Source organism: Penaeus japonicus, unplaced genomic scaffold (genome assembly GCF_977035675.1).
Source record: "Penaeus japonicus unplaced genomic scaffold, GWHDUDI00000001_assembly GWHDUDI00000009, whole genome shotgun sequence".
NCBI classification, from domain to species: domain Eukaryota; kingdom Metazoa; phylum Arthropoda; class Malacostraca; order Decapoda; family Penaeidae; genus Penaeus; species Penaeus japonicus.
In genome coordinates this window covers 35,998,211-36,005,710 of record NW_028234411.1, presented here as the reverse complement: position 1 = coordinate 36,005,710, position 7,500 = coordinate 35,998,211, and the positions used below count along the sequence as shown (strand labels likewise).

General features: G+C 40.3%; 1 protein-coding gene across 6 annotated transcripts in view; it reads right to left on the bottom strand.

The window, feature by feature from the left end:
- Nucleotides 1–7,500, bottom strand: part of Fbxl7 (F-box and leucine-rich repeat protein 7) — a 312,891-nt gene that overhangs the window by 221,116 nt on the left and 84,275 nt on the right. The window lies entirely within an intron of this gene.

Below are 7,500 nucleotides of genomic sequence, written 5' to 3'. Positions count from 1 at the left end.
CTCACTCTGTCTCTGTCTGTCTGTCTCTCTCTCAACCTCTCTCTCTCTCTATCTATCTATCTCTCTATCACACACACACACACACACACACACACACACACACACACACACACACACACACACACACACACACACACACACACACACACACACACACACACACACACACACACACACACACACACACACACACACACACACACACACACACACACACACACGCACACACACACGCACACACCGGACTATTTTGTTAGCCTCGATAACACGCATAAATCTGGATAATCCGAATATTAAAATCGGACACAGTCTGTAAAAACTCCTTGCACCAGGTACGAACATGAATTTTATTACTGGGATGACCCACCGGACCTGTGTGCGTGTGCGTGCGCGTGTGTGTGTGTGTGTGTGTGTGTGTGTGTGTGTGTGTGTGTGTGTGTGTGTGTGTGTGTGTGTGTGTGTGTGTGTGTGTGTGTGTGTGTGTGTGTGTGTGTGTGTGTGTGTGTGTGTGTGTGTGTGTGTGTGTGTGTGTGTGTGTGTGTGTGTGTGTGTGTGTGTGTGTTTGTGTGTGTGCGCGCGCGCGGGCGCGTGTCACTTTCTATCTCGCTCTTCATCTCCTTCTCCCGTCCTTTATCAGAACTTTTCTAACTTTCCCTAGATTTCGTTTTATCTCCAACTTCGCTTTTGTATCATCTCTCTCTCTCTCTCTCTCCCTCTCTCTCTCTCTCTCTCTCTCTCTCCCTTTTGTGTGCATTGGGGAGGGGGATCAATGCGTTTTCAGTAAGTTTAATAAACTTATTACATAAATTGCACTTTTTACACAGTTGAGTGTTTCTTCATTAATTTATGACACATCCTGCACTGACAGCCTTTATGAGCATTATAAGCATTTAAGAACATTATGAACATTTGTGAACACCAGATCTCACCTTTATGAACATTATAAGCATGAATAAACATATCCCCCAAGCTTTGTGAACATTATAAGCCTGTATTGACACCAGATCCCACCTTTATGAACATCATAAGCATGCATGAACACCAGATCCCACTTTTATGAACATTATATGCATGTTACCTTTATGAACATTATAAGTATGTATGAGCACCAAATTCCCCCTTCATGAACATTATAAACATGTATGAACACCTAATCCCACCTTTATGAACATCATGAACAACTCGTCCTACCTTCATGAACATAAAAAAGCACGTATGAATACCTCATCCCATCTTTATGAACATTATAAACCTGCATGAACACTTGGTCCCACCCCACCTTTATGGACATCATAAACCTGTATGAACACCAGATCCCACCTCTATGAACACAAAAAAACATATATGAACAACGCAAAGTGTTGAGTAATGAAAAAGGCCTGATTTGTAGGAAAGCTTTTAGTCCTCGGTGGTGATGTGGTGCAAGTTTTTTTTTTTTTTTTTTTTTTTTTTTTTACTCCTGACGACTCTAGTCTGTGCGTCAGATATTAATGAATCCCATGCAGTCATCTACTCCTTCAAGTCGTTTTCTTGTTCTTTATCATTTTCATCTCTATTTTTCTACTCCTTATGTATTTTGCATCTTTTCTCCTTCTCCTCCTCTTCCTCCTCAAGCACCATTACTCCATTCCCCTGCTATCCACCACCCTACCATCCCCCGCTTTACTCTCCCTCCCTCCCTTATCCCTTCCAACTTCTTCCCTTTCCCCCTCCCTCCTCTCTATCCTATCCTCCTCACCCTCCTTTCATCCTCCATCCTCTCCCCCCTCCTACCTCCTCCTTCCCCTTTCATCCTCCATCCTCTCCCCCCTCCTACCTCCTCCTTCCCCTTTCCATCCTCCATCCTCTCTCTCCTTCCATTCTCACCTCCCTCCCTCCTTTTATCCATATCCCCCCTTCCTCCTTCCATCCTCTCCCCCCTTCCCCCTCCCCTCCCCCCACCCCTCCTTCCCTCCTTCCAGTCTATTAATTTTCCCCGCGTTATAACAATAAATTCACGGCGGGAAGGATGACACCCGCCCGCTCGTTCGTCTTCGCGGAGGCTCCCACGCTCTCGTAAATACGCTGGCCGGGGGTGGGGGTGGGGGTGGGGGTGGGGAAGAGAGGGTGGAGGGGGGAAAGGGAGAGGGAGTGGGAAGGAAAGGGAGGGAAAGGGAGAGGGAGTGGGAAGGAGAGGGAGGGAAAGAGTGAGGGAGTGGGAAGGAGAGGGAAGGAAAGTGAGAGGGAGAGGGAGAGTAGGGGAAGGAGAATGGGAGGGGAGACTATTGGGGATGGGGAAGGGTAAGGAGAGGGAGAAGCGTTGTGGAAGGAGATAAGGAAGGGAGAGACTGGGGGAAGGGATAGGAAGATGGGAGGGGCGTGGGGGAAGGGGAAGGGGAAGGGGAAGGGGAAGGGGTAAGAAGAGGGAGAGAAGTGGGGTAGGGGAAATAAGAACGAAAGGGGTAGGGGATGGGAAGAAGAAAAGATTGGGAGTCGGGGAAGAGCGGAGGGAGAGGTAGGGGTGTAGGGGAAGGGAAGGTATATGATAGGGGAGTGGGGAAGGGGGTTGAAAGAAGGAGAGGAATGGAGGAGGAGAAGCTATAAAAATGGGAGAGGGGGAAATAATTGAACATAGAAAAGGAGGAGGAGGAGGAGGGGGAGATAATAAAGTTAGTAAAGAGGAGAAGAGATAGAGGGGCGGGGGATGGGGTGGGGGAGAGAGCGATGAGACACATAGGTGGGGGTGAGAGGAGGGAGCGACTAAGAAAAGAGGGAAGGAAGGGGGGGATGAGGGGCGAGGGGGAGAGGTTAAAGAAGGGGGAAGGTGATGCAATACGAAGTAAGGGAAGGGAGGAGAGGGTTAAACATGGGTAAGGAAGAGACAACGAAACAAAAGAAAGAGAAAGATTGAGCATAGTAAGGGAGAGGCTTGGAGGGTGGGGATGGGGAAGGGGAGGGGGAAAGGCGGATGCAACAATTGCAACATGCTCTGCAGCGAGACTAAACACAAGTCAAATCACCTGCTTGCAATGTCACTCCCGAGACACGGCTCTTGGTGGTCAGGTTAAATTATTGCTAAATATATTTCAACCATTAACACGACCTGTTATTTTCACTTCTATTTACAAATGCATTTCATCTGTTGATGTGGTTGCAATAACACTCGTCGGTTATGTCATCGGAATCATTATTGCGTCATTAACTGGAAATATCGTTTTAGAATTTGCGATATGATAATTAATATACAAAAATTACCTTTGGTATAGATATTGCCATAATCACTATTATTAATCTCATCATTATCCTAATTATTATCATTAGCATTACTCTTGCAATTATCATTATCATTATAATCATTATCATCATCATCCTCGTCACTATCTTATTCACTATTCTATTATCATTGATTACTATCATTATCAGTACCCTTATCATCATCAACGTCATGGTTATCGTTACCATTATATCTATCATTATCACATGTTTCGTTTATTCTCCTTTTACCTATGTTGCTATCACTTTCATTAACATTCTCGCCATTACTACAATATTACTACATTTCATTTTCTCTATTTTTATTCTGTCAAATTCATTATGATTAGTGTTATTAGCTTTATCATTAATATTCATCATCATATTTCTATTTTGTCTGCCCTCACAATATATTTATAATGATGTCGATGTTAATGTTAATAATATAATCACTAATATTTTCTGCAATCTTTTTTTATATTGGTTGATACTGCTGATGATGAGATATATTATCATTACTATCATCAATAGCGTCATTGTCATTTATCATTATTATCATGATTAGTGTTATTATCATAACTATCATTATCATCATTATTATTACCAAACTCCTCCTCATCCAAATTATAATCATTATCATCATCATAATAACAAATACCTCTTTTCATTCATAACCCCTTCCACTACAACTTTTACTACTCATCTTACTATCACAATAACACCCACCATTTTCATTCACAACCCTCGTGTACTTCTCAATGGGCCTTTCCTTGGACCCCCTCGATACCCCGCGTTATGAATACGGCCTCTTGAGAAATATACCACAGCCATCCTTCTACACCCTTGGGATTATCACTTATCGAAGGTCATAAGTTAAAAGCCAGCCTAAAGGGTTATATATGACCATCCCCACCCCCTATACCTCCCCTCCACTCCTATTACCCACCATCCCCCCCACCTACCCATCATTGGCTTTTGGTCCCACCTTCCCCCTTGTGACGTCACGAACTGGGCTCCTGCTGGGTCAGGCTAGGTCACCCGGTAGGGGGCTGTGCGGATGATGAAGACAAGTGATCTTCTTTCTCAAGGATCTGGAGGGGGAGGAGGGTGGGGTGGGGTGTGAGGGGTGAGAAAGGTTGGTGGGCGTTGGGTGAGAGAGGTTTAGGTGTGGTGGTTGGGGGTTGGGGGGAGGGGTAGGGGGTAGGGAGGGTCTCTACGCCATTGCTTGCGCACATGGAGACGGATTGCTTGGAATGAAATCTCTTGCTTTTGTTTTTTTCTATCTTAATATTGCTTCCACGCTCTTTCGTTATTCAGCTGTCTCTGCTTTTGTCTACCTCTGTCTTTCTTTATGTTGTCTGCTTGTATGTATATGTCTGCCTGTCTGTTTATGTCTTTCTACCTATTCCAACATTTTCTATCTCTCTCTATCTCTCTCTCTCTCTCTTTCTAATAATAATAATAGTGATAACAATAATAATAATGATGATAATTATAAAAATAATGATAATGATGATGATCCTACTGATAGTGATGATAATAACAATAATAATAATAATATTAATACTATAGTATAATAATGATGGAAAAAGTAACAGTAATAATATGACAATAATGATATCATAAAATAACAATAACAATAATATTATTAATAATAATCATAATAACAATAACAACAATTATGGTAATGATACTTCTATTATTACAGACGCTTATAATGATATTCGTACATCATCAATAAGAATAAATACGATAGAACGAATAATAACACTAATGATTTTGAATGAATAAATATTCGTAATGATAATGATAACAACAATAATTATGAGTAGAACGACAATGGCAAAACAATAATAATAATCATTATCATTAACAACAACAGCAGTAATAATAATGATAACAATATCAAATAATAATAATAATGATAACAATAATAATCATACCAATGGAAACAAAATCAATAATAATAAGCACAATGATAATAAAATCATAATCATTATCATTATTACTATTATCATTATTACTATTACTACTATCCTCATATTATCATCATTGTTATTATCATCATAAATATCATCTTTATTATTCATAGTAACATCATAACTATCATTAACCTGACATCGATAAGTATCATCATCACTAAAATGATAATGGGGGGATGCAATGGCCATGCAACATCTGCTCGTGTTGTCGCTTTTCTCACTACTGTTGCTATTATGATTGGCTATTACTATTGTTACTTCTACTACTAACAAGGACTACTGGAACTTTTGACACGGCTAATACTATAAATACTACTACTACTACAGATACGACTATGTCTACTAATTCTACTAATGCAGACACTCCTCCTTCTACTACCTCTACTACTACTTTCACTACTATTACTGGTGCTGCTGCTTCTACTACTAATTCTACTAATGCAGGGACATTCTCTTCTACTAACTACTACTTCTAATTATAACTACTATGTACCCTTACTACTACTACTACCACTACTACTACTACTGCTGCTACTTCTACTACTACTACTTCTATTACTACTACATTTTTTACTACTATTACTATTACAACTACTACTTATACTATTATTATTATTATTATTACTGCTACTTTTACTACTACAGGCACGATAACTACTACTACTGCCGCTACAGACGCGACTTCTATCATTACTACTACTACTATTATCCTTAATACTACTGCATATGTTCCTTCTACTGCATTTACAACTACAGCAATGACTACTTGGACTACTGCTTTCAGTACAAGACTAATACAATGACTACTACAATGTTATCTAGACGAATACTATTTCTTAACATCCACTGCTTGCAATGATCATTAATAACTCTTAATATCAAGCATGAAATATACGAAAAGAAAACAGTAAGTGAGAGAAACTGAAATATCCTCTCTCACAAAAAAATAAAAATGAAAGAAAGATAGATAGAAAGAGAAAAAAAAATGAAAAGAAAGAAAAGGAAGGAATTTTAAAAAGAAGGAAAGAAAGAGAGAAAATAAGAAAATAAGAAAGAAATAAGAAAAGAAAAAAAATAGGAGAGAAAGAAAGAAAGAAAGAAAATTATAAAGTAAGAAAGAAAGAAAGAAAAAGAAAGAAAGAGAATAATAAAGAAAGAAGGAAAGAAGGAAATTAAGAAAGAATTAAAAAGAAAGAAAATAAGAAAGAAAGAAAGAAATAGAAAGAAAGAAAAATAGAGGAGAAAAAGGAATGACAAGAGAGATGAAAATGGGAAAAGAAGGAGAAATGTTTCAAGTGCGAGCCTGGAGAGCCACCTGCTTTCTCAAGCACTCAGCCTCCTTCTTGAAGTCGCTCTGGGTATAGACTGAAGCTGTTTTCAAGTTGCTTTCGAGAGAGGGAAGAGGAAGAGGAGGAAGAGAGAGGAGGAGGGGGAGGGGGGTTCTGAGGATGGCGGTTTGTGCATCTTTTGTGCAACTATATTTTGTGCATTCGATGTGGGGATTGCTCTAAATTTGATTTGATGTCAGGATTCATCTACAGATTGATATCAATATATGACAATGTAAATGCAACGACAAGGTAAATCGGTGATTACAGTATTTGTGGAATCATACACACTGTATCTCTGGGGATAAAGCAGTATCGTGGATGATTTAACTTCGTGAAGCAAGTTCTAAAAAAAAAGAAAGAAAAAAAAATCACACGTTCTCTTGCAAATTATAAACGCGTCGGCAACTTATACTGAGACATTTACCTGTGCCTGCGACGGAAGACATCAGAAAAGAGAGGAGACATTCATGCCAGTCCTCCGTTTGCAATCTCTGGGGCCCGGAAGTTGTTATCCCCCTGTCAGTCATCTTGACATGTTTCATTTGATTTTTCATTCTAAACAAACGGTGAATAGTAAAAAAAAAAGAAAGCAGATGTAGATGTTGATGCACATTGCAAGCCCGTTGCAAGACAGGATCTCCCCAAACGTTTCGAGTTTTGCTTCCCGCGTGTTCCTGTTCGCGGGAGATTTCAACGCAGCAGAAAACGTGACTGCGAGCGAGATGAGTGAGTGAGCGAGTGAGTGAGTGAGTGAGTGAGTGAGTGAGTGAGTGAGTGAGTGAGTGAGTGAGTGAGTGAGTGAGTGAGTGAGCGAGTGAGTGAGCGAGTGACCTAGCGAGTGAGTGAGTGAGTGAGTGAGTGAGTGAGTGAGTGAGTGAGTGAGTGAGTGAGTGAGTGACTGCGCATGTGTACTTGTGTGCGTGTATGAACATGAGTGTCTACATTTTCTATGTGTG